The following is a 12,900-nucleotide window of genomic DNA, read 5'->3' on the forward strand; positions in this document are numbered from 1 at the left end:
AAAAACTAAATATGAAAGTCAAAATGTTAAATCTTTTAAGAAAATGTAAGCAAGTATCTTTATGAATTCAGGACTTAGAAGGAGTTTATAAATAAAGCACAATAAGCAAAATTACAAAAAGGAATGGACTGGTAATTTTGACTATGCTAAAATGAAAAATTTCTGTTTATCGAAAATCACTATTAAAGTAGAAAAAGGGTACATACAAACTGTGAGAAATGATACCCATGCAACAACAAAGGATTAGTATTTAGAATAAAGAAGTCATGAAATTATTAAGAAAAACACAACTTAATAGAAAAATGAGCACAAGACACAGGCATTTTATAAAAAAAGAAAGTCGAATAGCTAAAGAGCATGAGAAAGAATGTCCAACTTCTCTAATATTCAGGGATGTGCAAATGAAAACCATAATAGGTACAATTTTAAGTTAAAAAGTCTGATAATACCACATGTTGTAGATAATGTGAAACACTGAATACTCTCTGCTTAGGGTGAAAATTGTTCCAATCACTTTAGATAACAGCTTGGTCTTATCTAGGAAAGATGAAGAGTCATATGCTCAGGGACTTAGCGATTCTATACATAGATTTAAACCCTGGAGAAACTCTTGCACAGGCACACTATTAAACATGTACAAGAATGTTCATTGAAACATAGGTTGCAGTAACTGAAACCTATAAACAACCTATATGTTAACCAAGACTGATAAAAAAAAAACTAGTATAGTCTACTATAGAATATTATACAGTAGTGAAAATAAAGGAACTAGAGGTATATACATCAACATGCATGGAGCTGAAATTATTGTAGTAAAAAAATAAGTGGAGAATACATACAGTATGATTCCATTTATATAAATATGAAAAAATAAACAATATCGTAACTTCAAAGCTTACTATAAAGTTATAACAGTGAAGACATTGTGGTTTGGGGATAGAATAGAGATATAGATCAATGAAGAAGAATAAAGTCTAGAAACAGACTCACACATATTTTTCACAAAAGTACCTAGACAATTCAGTGGGAAAATACAAACTTTTCGATAAATGGTGTAAGAACATTTCAGCAAGGATATGAAAACCTCTATTCATACTCCATACCATGAATAAAAATTACCTTGAAATGGATCACAGCTATTTTTAAGCTATACATAAACCTAAAACTTCTAGAAGAAAACAGGAGAAAATTTTTATGACTTTAGGTTATGCAAAGATTTTTTAGGAAACAAAAAGCACTAACCATAAAAGAAAAAACTGACAAAATGGACTTTATCAAAACTAAGAACTTCTTTTCTTTGAAAGATATAATTAAGAGAGTAAAAAGATAAGCCATGGACTGAGGGAAAATATTTGCAAAATATATATTTGGTAAAGTGTTGGAATCCAGAATTTAGGAAAAATGCTCACAACATAATAATAAGAAAACAACCTAATAAAAAGTTGGTACAAAAGATTCCAACAAACACTTCCCCAAAGAAGAGCCATAAATTTCAAGAAAAGCACAGGAAAAGATGTTTGAGGTCTTTAGTTATTAGGAATATGCAACTTTAATCGCAATGAGATGCCACTACATACCTATTAGAATGAGTATAATAAAAACTGATAATAGGACATGTTGGTAAGGACACAGAGCAACTAGAACTCTTTTACACTGTTAGTAGTCTTAATACCCTCTAGGTCCATCCATGTCATTGCAAATGGTAAAATTTCATTTTTTTATGACTGAGTAATATTCCATTGTATATATGTACCATAACTCTTTATCCAATAGTCTATCGACGGGCACTTAGATTGCTTCCATATCTTGGCTATTGTAAATAGTGCTGCAGTGAACATAAGGGTACATGTCTATTTTCCAATTAGCGTTTTGGTTTTCTTTGGGTAAATAACCAGAAGTGCAATTGCTGGGTCATAAGGTAGTTCTATTTTTAATTTTTTGAGAAGCCTCCAAACTGTTTCCCATAGTAGCTGTACCAATTTACAATTCCATCAACAGTGCACAAGGGTTCCTTTTTCTCCACATCCTCTCCAGAACTTGTTGCTTTTTGATTTAACGATGACAGCCATTCTGACAGTTGTGAGGTGATATCTCATTGCGGTTTTAATTTTCATTTATCTGATGATTAGTGACATTCAGTATCTTTTCATATGTCCTCTGTATGTCTTCTTTGGAGAAATGCTTCTTCAGTTCCTCTGCCCATTTTTAATGGGATTGTTAGTTTTTTTTAGTGTTAAGTTATATGAGTTCTTTATAAATTTTGGATATTAACTCCTTATCAGATGTACCATAGGCAAAACTCTTCTCCCATTCAGTAGGTTGTCTTTTCATTTTTGCTGATGGTTTCCTTTGCTGTGCAAAACCTTTTTAGTTTGATGTAGTCCCATTTGCTTGTTTTTTCTTTTGTTTCCCTTGCCTGAGAAGATATATTGGAAAAAACATTACTAAGAGCAATGTCAGAGAGTTTACTGCCTATTTTCTTCCAGGAGTTTTATGGTTTCAGGTCTTACACTTAAGTGGCAAGGCTATTTTTTAAAGCAGTTACTTTTGAGAGTGAGCGTGTTCAATAGGATTGGGGGAGGTACGTAGGCAACCTCTAAGGTTGGATAGAGTTCTGTGTCTTAAGGTGAAGACGGAATAGAAATGCACAGGCACACTATTTCGGGGGGAAAAATATGAAGTACTAACCCTGTCCTCTTGGCTGGTAGTCATTCATCCTGCTCGGAGGGGCTTGAAAAAATTGAGATTGACAAAAGGTGTGGAATTGTGAGCTTAAAAGGGGCTGACGTTGTCACTGTCACCCAAGCATCAGTTTCCGTTTTTCCTTGCTAAATAGTTGCAGAGGCAGCTGGATATCTACACATCCTTTAATGCCTTTCTCATCCTGACCTTGGAAGGAGTCACAGAGGGAAGCCTCAGCAGGTAACCATTCTGATCTTTCTCCCATCTTACCCATCAAACACAATTTTTTACTTAAATACAGCTAGAGAGGAAAGTCCTTGAAGGCAGGAATGGCATGAAGTAATGCAAAGAACATGAACTTTGGAATCAGAAAAATTTTGGAATTCAGGCTGGTTTACTGAGTTGATTACCTTTGGGCAAGTTAATGAACCCTTTGGAGTCTCTATTTCTTTGCTTATAAAAATGAACGTTATAATAACAGCTGCCTAACTTGCAGGGCATTGGCGTATCCCGATATGTTTTGAAACAGTCTGAAAGCCCTATAGGAAGGGGCAGGAAAGGCAAGGCTTCCTGGGAAGACCAGCTAACGGTGGTGTGACGTTGGTCTGCATCTGTCCCTCCAACCTATTGCTCCAGCACTGGATTTCAGCAAGGTCACGGGGCAGAAGGGGCTGACTCGCTCTAACAGAGACAACTGTGGACATCCAAATGGAATCGCTCGGGGCTAATATCCATTCTTTTCTTGAGAATAGAGAACTAGGGGAGTCAGGTTATAGTCCTGTGGCTGCCTGGTGAGAATAGAACAAAAACCCAGAAGTTAGCTGTAAAATAAAAATGTGTAATGGTACCATGTGATGATAATTTGATATGTCCATCTCCACAAGGAAGACACAGCTGCCTTTGGGACCCAGGTCTTCTCTCTCCAGGCCAGTGCTCTAGACTTTATCTAGGAAGGCTTATTCTGTGTTTCTGTGGCTGATCTAGCTCCTCCTTAGGACTAATCATCTTTTCTATAGATAAACCTTTAAATAAGTTCCAATGGAGGCTGCATGCCTAGAAAATCATTCTCTCTTTAAGGTAATTGTAAGTTCTGCTCTGATGTACTATGGGTTCGGTTTTATTCCCCTCATTTCCAAATTGCTGGGGGCCGAGTAGATGGGAAAAGGGTGCGTTTCAATGTTCGATATATGTACCATCTATCCATAGTATGTTCTTGATAAATGTTCTCTTTCCATATTTGTGAGAGATTCATCCTTTCCTCACCTAAGTTACTTATTGAGGCTCTTTGTGTGTGCATGAGTGTGTGTGTGCACGTGTGCATGTGAGAGAGAGAGAGAGAGAGAGAGAGAAAGAGAGAGAGAGAGGAGAGAGAGAAGAGAAAGCACGTGTGTGTGTCTAGCATTGTGCAGGGGTCTAGCACAATACTGGTTATTGATTATGCTGCTGGAGGGTTTTCTCCTGATGAAAAGAAGACCACCTTACCCCAAGCACAATATCGCTGAACACAGAGTGATTTTCCTAGGCATTCTTTTAAGAATGGAGAGATAGTCTGTAAGAACACAATCACATTTACATACTTTCTAGCCAGATAATGAGCTGGCACAATCACCCAGACATCAGGACAGAAGAGAATAAATAGCTGCCAATCTGAGGGTGCTTATGCCAGACACTTCACACACATATTTCATTGACTTCTTATGACAATGCCGTGAAGTAGGTATTTTATATATAACAGAACCAAGACTCAGAGGGGCTAAAAAACTTGTTTAGGCTCAAATTGTTAGTAACAGTGAGGCTGGGGTTCCAACCTAAGTCTGCTCAACGCCAAAGCTCTCCATCACTGCTCTCCATCCTGCTCAGAAACAGTGGTATGAGCAGCCTCAGGGATACTGCAGCCACAGGAAAGCCCTTAAGCCCAACTCCCCTCCCTCCACTTTTCCAAATATGACCTCATGACACACTGTGTGAATTGTGACCTCTCATGGCCTACGACATCAAGGCTATTCTTCACCAGTCACTCAGTGCCCTCCCCAATAAGACCCCAACATCTCTTTGTAATTTTCTTTCTGCCCGTAAGCCACAACTTCTGCTGCTTATGATCTGCCATTCTCAGTGTCTCTTGGATTTACTGCCCCCTTAAATGGCACAAAGCATTTGCTCCTATTCTTTTGACTCAAGATGGTCATCAGCCATCATTCCAGGGCCTGCCAGAGCCCTACACTTCAACAAGGCCACACCTCACCAAACACCCCCTGGGACCTGGTCTTTCTCTGAACAACCACCATGTCACACCACTCACACCTGGTTTTTAACATTTATTTATTTTTCAAAGCCACAGAAAAAGAACTGGGAGACAGGGAGACGAGAATTAGCCTGAGCTAACCAAGTGATCTTCTCTCCTCTAAGGTCTGAGAATATTGACTCTTCGTGCCATCTATTCATCTTACTTCCTAATGACCACATATCTGGTAGATGTTCGAAATGGTGTTTAAAGTATTTTGTTCTTCCTCAATATATAGCACATGCTGACCACATGGTAGATACTGAGTCTTTACTTAGAATGTGAATGAGTGGTTAAAATGAACAAATGAAGAATTCCTGACAGATAGGGAAGAATACAGCTGAATAATACCAGTTGTTATAAAATGGTGGTTGGTGCCTGAATAGTGGTGGGTGTAGTGGGAGAAAAAAAGAGAATTCAAGGGATGTTTGTAAAGAGAGTTTAGCGCAGATATTAAAACATAAGCTTTGGAGTCTGATAGGGTTTGAATCTGAGCTCTGCTACTTCGTAGCTGTGTAACCATGGCCAAATTACTTAACCTCTCTGTGTTTTTACTCTCTGTGTTTTTACTCTGTTATCTGTAAGAAGGGGGTGAGTATCTACATTGAAGGGATATTATGATGATTAGATAATTTGCGTAAGTACTCAGCACCGTGTGAATGCTCTACAAAAGATAATTTATTATGATTGGAGAGGAGAGGGGAAGGAAGGGGTGGTTTGGAGGAAGGCTACATTTAGGGAGTTTGAAAGTGTGTCTAGTGCCATCCCACCCTGGCCCTGTGACCGTCGGTATCTTCATTGTCTTGGCAGAGACGTTCTGGAGCCCCCACTTTGGTCATGGATCTATTTTCTGGCAGTGGCAGCAACGGCTGTCTGCTGGGTGGTGGCAGGAGGGAAGGTCGATGCTGGTGGGGTTCTTACTAGGAGGATGAATAGTATTCAGGTCAGTGGGAGGAGGAAAGGATAGTGGCTGGCGGAGTACTGCAACTGAACCGTTGGTTTATTTCAAGGTTGCAAGACCTCCAACCATCTCTTCCTATAAGGCCCCCTGACACGAGGGCAGAGGAGCTGAACCCAGACCAGATGTTTCCTCTCTTTCACTATCGATGGATGGCTTGGGGACATGAGAGGGAGGGTGGGGGGGGAGGGGAATTAATGAAGCCAGTGGGAGAGATGCTTTAGTTGGAAACCCATCCTTCTTCACCCGGGTTCTGCAAGCTGGAGTGTGTGCCCCCTGAAGTTCTGGGAAGCGCCCGGTGAATGTTAATTGCATGGCCAAACCGAGCATCAAATCAAACCCAGGGCAGGGGTGTGGGACAGCCCATTTCCTGGAGATGTGTGGGAAGGAACTTGGAGGGTGGTTAGAAGTCTGCCTAAGTCAATGAAGAAGAACTGGGGACAGAGAGAGTAAGAATGGCTCTTTGTGTCATCTGCACCACTTGGAGAAACAACCTAAGAGGCACAGAAAGCAGCTTGGAGAATTCTAGCAGCTTTAAACTCCACCACCAGGATCTCTCTGGGCATCAGTTTTTTCATTTGTAAAATGGGGAGAATACTAATACCTGTCCGGATGACTCTGCTCCCTCATTGGGAGGGCTTCATGAATAATAATTGCCATGACAGGTTTTACAAATGTGCAGGATCAGCCCAAATGAGATTTCACGGGGCATCGGCGGGGCTGAGGATGTCTTTTACAGGAGGGGAAAGTACCTAAGTGCCCTTCCACCTGCTGTACCCATGGAAGGGGCCTCAGCTGTGGGGACAGGTGCACGTCCTCCCAGATTACTCTGAAATCATTGTGGGTGCCTAGTAAGCATTTCTTGGCTAGAGTCTGAAAGAAACAACCGAAAGCTGCTTCAGTCTTAAAATCTCCTGCACCAGTTAATCATTTCGGAGCCTTGGGTTTAATCTCCTTCCCTGAGATACATCTTCTTTCTCACGTGAATAGCTGTGAGGCCCCACTGAATCAGAGAATGGGTCAGGCTGAGCTGAGCAAGTATTTTTTTTCTTGGTGTCTCTCCAGTTTCTATTTCTAAAGGCAAAGAAGGTGCCTTCATCTGTCCAGAGACTCAAAAATCCCAGCAAAGTTGGTGGTGTCTTTATGGGCTGCTGAAAATGAAATGGATTCCTCCAGATGCGGCGAGTTCCCTGTCTCAGAGGTGTTCAACAACAACAACACAACAGTTCCCATCCCTGCGCACAGTGCTGAGTAAGTCTTTGTCTTAATCATTGCAACGGCCCTATGAGGAGGGGACTACCATCATCCCCACTTTACAGATAAGGAGACTGAGGCCCTGGGAGGTTAAGTGTTCCCAGATTTCACAGCTACTCAGAGGCCTTCTAAAAGCTTGGAAGTCGTGCCACAAAGGGACAGGCATGGCCTGCTAGAGGTACCATGTGGTCCCCTGAGGCAAAGTCTAACTGGACAGCAGTGAATTTCTTCCCAAAAGGGAAACCTTGAGTTAAACCTCAGAAAATCTTCCCTTGGTCAGCCTTGACCACCGTCTCACTCCACCTACAACTGAGCTCAAGCCCCATGTGGGGCTGACTGCCATCTCAAGCCAGAGGGACTAGGAGAGAGTACAGCTTGGGGGGCGAGGAGGGTGCAGCATGACCTAGGAACCAGAGGACAGAATGGAAATCATACTTCTATCCTTTCATAATTGTAATACTGAATGCTTTGTGCGTGTGTGTGAGTGTGTGTGTGAAAGAGAGAGAGAGAGAGAGTTTTGGGGGGAGGTAGAGTATTCCCTTTGTATGAATCTCTTTTTCTTTCTTTTTTTTCAGCAAACCACAGACTAACTACACATTCTTTGGCCGTTTCCTGAGGATGAACTTGAGATTTTGTGGAAAGAGGAAAAAAAAAAAGAAAGAAAAGAGTAAGGGTGGGGGAAGAAGTGAGACAGAAAGCTACACACACACACACACACACACACACACACACACACACACTCCTCCACATGACTCCTGGCAATAAGGAAGTGAGACGAGATCTTTTTCATGAATGGGCTTAACTCAGCCTTGCTGAACTTCCGCTCTCCATTCACCAGCATTCAAATTTCACCTTCTGACCATCCAAGGCAGCTGGCTGCTGGCCCAGGAACTAGCAGTTTGAGATCATCCCCCTGACCACAGGCAACTGTGTGCTTACAAGAATCTTCTTTCCTTGTAACAACCGAAACAACTGAAAGCCGTTACACCCTGGTAAATCCAAAATGATCAGGGTGTTTACAGAACACCAGGTTTGAGGGGCACTGATCCCTGGACTCAGCCCCCTCACTACACTCCCACGGCTCCTCCCAGGGCTATAGCTTACACAGGGAGGGAGGTGGTGAGCTCAGAAATTATGCAGGCGGTGTGTTCAGAGGAAGCCCTCCTGTCTAGGAGTTGCACTCTGGGAAGCGTCAGTGCCTGTCTTAAAACAGCACTATTTTAGAGAGGACATTTTAGAGCTCTTCCTGTGGAGGCTCTGGGGCAGTTAGCTGTGGCTTGTGGCCTGTGAGGGTGCCATTGTTTCACTTTGGATGGGAGTCGGTGGAGGAGCAGGGAGCAATTGAAGCTGCTGTCGGCCTGGAGGTTCCAGGGGGTTTGTCCAGGCCGTGGAAAGACTGGCTGCAGGATCTTGAGCAGTCATTTAATTTTGCTGTGCCTCAGTTTCCTTGTTGGTAAAGATAGGGTAATAACACCTCTCAGCAGGGCAGGGGGGCGTGACCACTAAATGAACTAAGGCAAAAGACATGACTCCCCAGTGCAGCGACCTGGGCTCACGGGCATCTCGGTTAGGGAAACCCCTGCTGCCGCAATTTGGAGAGAATGAAGAGTAGCTCTGTAGCTCTGAGCTTTCCAGGAGGGGTGGCTGGGACAGACTCTTGGTTAGTAGCCTGGAAGAGAAGAGATACAGGGATGGCCTGATTTGGACACCAAAGGAGAGAAAGATGGGATGGGGAGGGGGGCTGAGCTGTTTTTTCTCTACTTCTTCCTCTCCTCCTGCAGCCCCTTGTAGTGGAAGATCAAGGAGAAGACAAAGGGACATCACTTTCCTGTCCTCACCCTGGCTCCCTTGGTCCTGCACTTGGATGGGTCATAAGGAGTCCCCAAACATCCATGTTTTAAAACATTTGGGTCCAGAGACAGGGGCATGGACAAAATGACCTTCAGAGTGCCTCCCCACTTCCGGGCCAAGAGTCTTTCCCAAAGGCTGAATCCAGGACAAAGTGCTGGAGAGCTACATTCCATTCCTTGCAGCTGCTGTGCTGCTGGACCCAGCTCTGGGCACTGGGAATGGACTCGGAAATACCAGTGGGCTTTGTTGGGGCTGATTACTCACAGCAAAGGAATGACATCCATTTCATTGGACTTTCTAGGAACTTGCCTGCAGCTGGAGCATCCTGGTCCTAGGTCCTCTGTCCAGCACAGAGAGGCCGCTGAGCAGAGGCCTGGTGCTAGGGAGGGAAAGTGCAGCTTTGGATGGACAAGGCCGGGGGGCCCTAGAAGGTCTCGGTGTAATTCTCCTTTCCTTAAGTTGGGCTCTGGGCCCTCCTCCCCTGTGATGACTGAAGGCAGCTTTCTCTACCAGTTTTCTTTGGTCTTCTCTCCCTCCTCTGCTTACCCACCTCTCACAGCAAAGGCAGACCAAATCCCAGCATGATGGCGGAAACAGAGGAATGTGAACCAGCACGAGATGTGGCCGTGACAGAGGAAATGCCACTCATCTATGGGGCTCTGGTGATAAAGTTGCTCCACCTCACTTAGTCCGCGTGGCCCACCCAGTGCCTAGGCGCTGTCATTGTGCCCTCTTCACAGATGAAATGAGGAGCCCTAGTGAAATCAAAAAATTCTTCCAAGTTTACATAGCAGAGGGAAGAGTTAGGAATGAAGTCCATTTCTGCTTACTTATGAAGCGTGTGGCTTTAGCTACTAGACTCTATTTTGTGTGTTCTTTACTAGCTTGACTTTTATGAGAACGAGAGATTAAGCACTCCCTGAGGGGAAGGGCCACATTTTCTTTTTTCTCTATTTATCTACAAAATACCCAGAACTCATTTTAAAAAGCAGCTGCCGGAATACATTGAGATGGTGGAGCCACAGCTGCCTGTGGAGGGTCTGGAGGCCACAGCACCCCCTTAAGTATTTAGTGCTGCTACCAGAGGATCAATATTCTTCCTACTCTTATCTCCTGTCATGATGTTTCTATTTGTGAGTGGCTTCTATGGATCCCTCTCTCCATGTCTCTAAGCTTCTAGACCACCTCACCCTTGTCCTCTCAGAGTATCTCATATTCAAATGCCCTGCTGGAGGCTTTGTTGGGTTAGTCATTATCCAGTCAGATTTCCATTGGCCGGTCCCACCAGTCTAACTTTTAGGCACCTGGCATTCCATACAGCAGGGGTCCCCAACCCCTGGGCTGTGGTCCGGTACTGATCCATGGCCTGTTAGGAACTGGGCCGCACAGCAGGAGATGAGTGGTGGGCGAGCGAGTAAAGCTTCATCTGTATTTGCAGCCACTCCCCAGCACCAGCATCACCGCCTCAGCTCCACCTCAGATCATCAGGCATTAGATTCTCATAGGAGCACCAGTCCCTGGTGTCAAGAAGGTTGGGGACTCCTGACATAGAGGATCGCATGGGGCCATCTCTGGTCCAAGTAATCCTGGCCAAGTGGCAGGGTAACATGGTACAAAGCGTACGGGTTCAGTTTTGTTAACCCTGATTTAAAGATGAGGAACCAGAAGCTCAGAGATATTAAACAACTTGCCTAAGGTCACACATTTAGAAGACAGTGGAATCTAGAATCTAGATTAGAACACAAGTCTTCTGTTTCTAAAGCCTGAGAATTTCCTTCTATAATGTGCTACCTCATTAGGAACATTTAATTGTGTTTGGTTTGGTTTTTGTGTCGAGAGTGATAAATTGCATTTTAGATCATAGAAAAATAAAATTTCTACAAGGTGTTCCACTCAGATATTTTTTTCGATCTGAAACTTCCATCACTCTGAATAAATGAAAACACATTACCATAAGGTAACATTCGGGTGTTAACGTTAAAACCCTAAGTCTGACATAGAATGGCTTGATTGAGAATAATACTATTAATAATAGTAGTGTTAATTAATAACATACTAATTACTGCTGTTGGAAGAGAGATGAAAACAATAGAACTGCTAATAATCATGGTGCAAAAAACCTGCTTAAAACAAAACTGACACAAGTGCACTGGCCTCAGGTTAAGAGGCATTAGCTTTCATCAGCTAGCTCTGTGGTCTGGGGCAAGATGGTGTCCCTCTGGGACCCATCAAATGAGGGGCTCAGTCTAAATAATCTCTATGGCTCCTTCCAGCTTCAACATCCTACAAATCTAGGAATTTGGTTTGTAGCCTCAAAAGGGGCTGAAGAAAGTATGGAAAGTGAGGGCTGTAGAGAAGCCATGCCGACAGACCTCCCTCACCCCAGCAGTTGGGGTGGCCCTCATAGTACCTGGCTGTAGGGAAAGTACAGAGGTTCTTGCTATACTACTTGAAGACTTCCCATCTGAACCATGTGAACTGGCTGACTTTTTAGTGATTAAGAAACTTCCTCCATGGTCGGGCTGACATACACAGTTCGTATCAGTGGCCACATCTACTCCCTCTGGTCTCATCTGCTGGACTCTATGAGCAATAGAATTTCCATCCGCACAAGCAGCTGCTGATAGCTGCAGGGTCTGGGGTGGTCTTTGTTAGCCAGCCAGCTGCTTAAACAGCAGGCAGGAGGAGCTTCCTCTGGCTTCCTCTGGACTGCAGCTGTCAGAGCATCTCTGGAACAATGGTTGACTTCCACGACAAGAATGTGTCAAAACCAATTTTTTTTAATGCAGAAAATTATTTCAGGTTGACTTACAAGTTAGTTCAAATATGTTCTCTGGAATATAAAACATGGTCATAAAGTTCCGAAATAATGCCGCGTGCTAGCAAGTACTCTGTAAAGGTTAGCACATTATTATTAATATCAGATCTCACAGAATAAGATTAAAATAATGACAATATTCAAACTCTATTAATCCTTCCAAGATGAGCTCAGATTCCTTTTCCTTCAGGAGTTCTTCCTGGACTCCTCAGCCTATATTAATCTTTGGCATTCAGTCATTCCTTCATTCAGCAAATACTTTTCCAGTGCTTGGGGTTCTAGGTGTTGAAGATATCATGCGAACAAGAGTCAAGGTCACTGCCCTTCTGGATTTTGTATTCTGGTGGGTGGAGAGTTTGCAAATCGAAAAAGAAAAAGACAACATTCAGTCAGTCAGTCAATAAAATATTTGCTGAGCACCCAGTATGTGCTAGACACAGTTTTAGGTACTGGGGATACAGTGTTGAATAAGACAAATGGTTTTTTAACTTAAAGAGTTTTTCTTTTACTGGAGAGACAGGCTATGAACAAATGGGTAAAAAAGTTTGGTCATGGTCATGTCTGAAGAAAATGAAACAGGCATGTGCTTAGAGCTAAGGGAAAAGGGAGAGGATGCTGCTTTAACCAAGGATATCAGGTTTCAGTAATTTCTAGAGAATACAAATCACAATAAAAATTTCTACTGCACTCATTGTCCATCTCATTCATTTTCCTATTACATATCAGTAAAGATGTCTCCTGTTTAAACACTGCTTGAATGCTGGCTTAAATATAGTATCTACCTCCTGTATTTGAGGGATTTCTTAACTGACTTTAGCAGAGAATGGGGAAAACTGCCTTGAACTTAATTGAAGATGCATCTGTAGTGTCTCCACTACAAAGATCTTAAGAATCTGGGGGTTGTGGGATCAGGGACAGGTGAGGGGTGAGTAGTGGAAAAGAGAACTAGAGAGTAAGATATTACAGGATGACACTCTGAAGAAGTGCTAGAATATGAAGGCTTGATCTCCAATGAAAAGCACTACATGACATTATTGACAGCTGGAAGCAAAGTCA

Source organism: Pteropus medius, unplaced genomic scaffold, assembly GCF_902729225.1.
Source record: "Pteropus medius unplaced genomic scaffold, Ma_sr-lr_union100, whole genome shotgun sequence".
In the NCBI taxonomy this organism is placed as follows: domain Eukaryota; kingdom Metazoa; phylum Chordata; class Mammalia; order Chiroptera; family Pteropodidae; genus Pteropus; species Pteropus medius.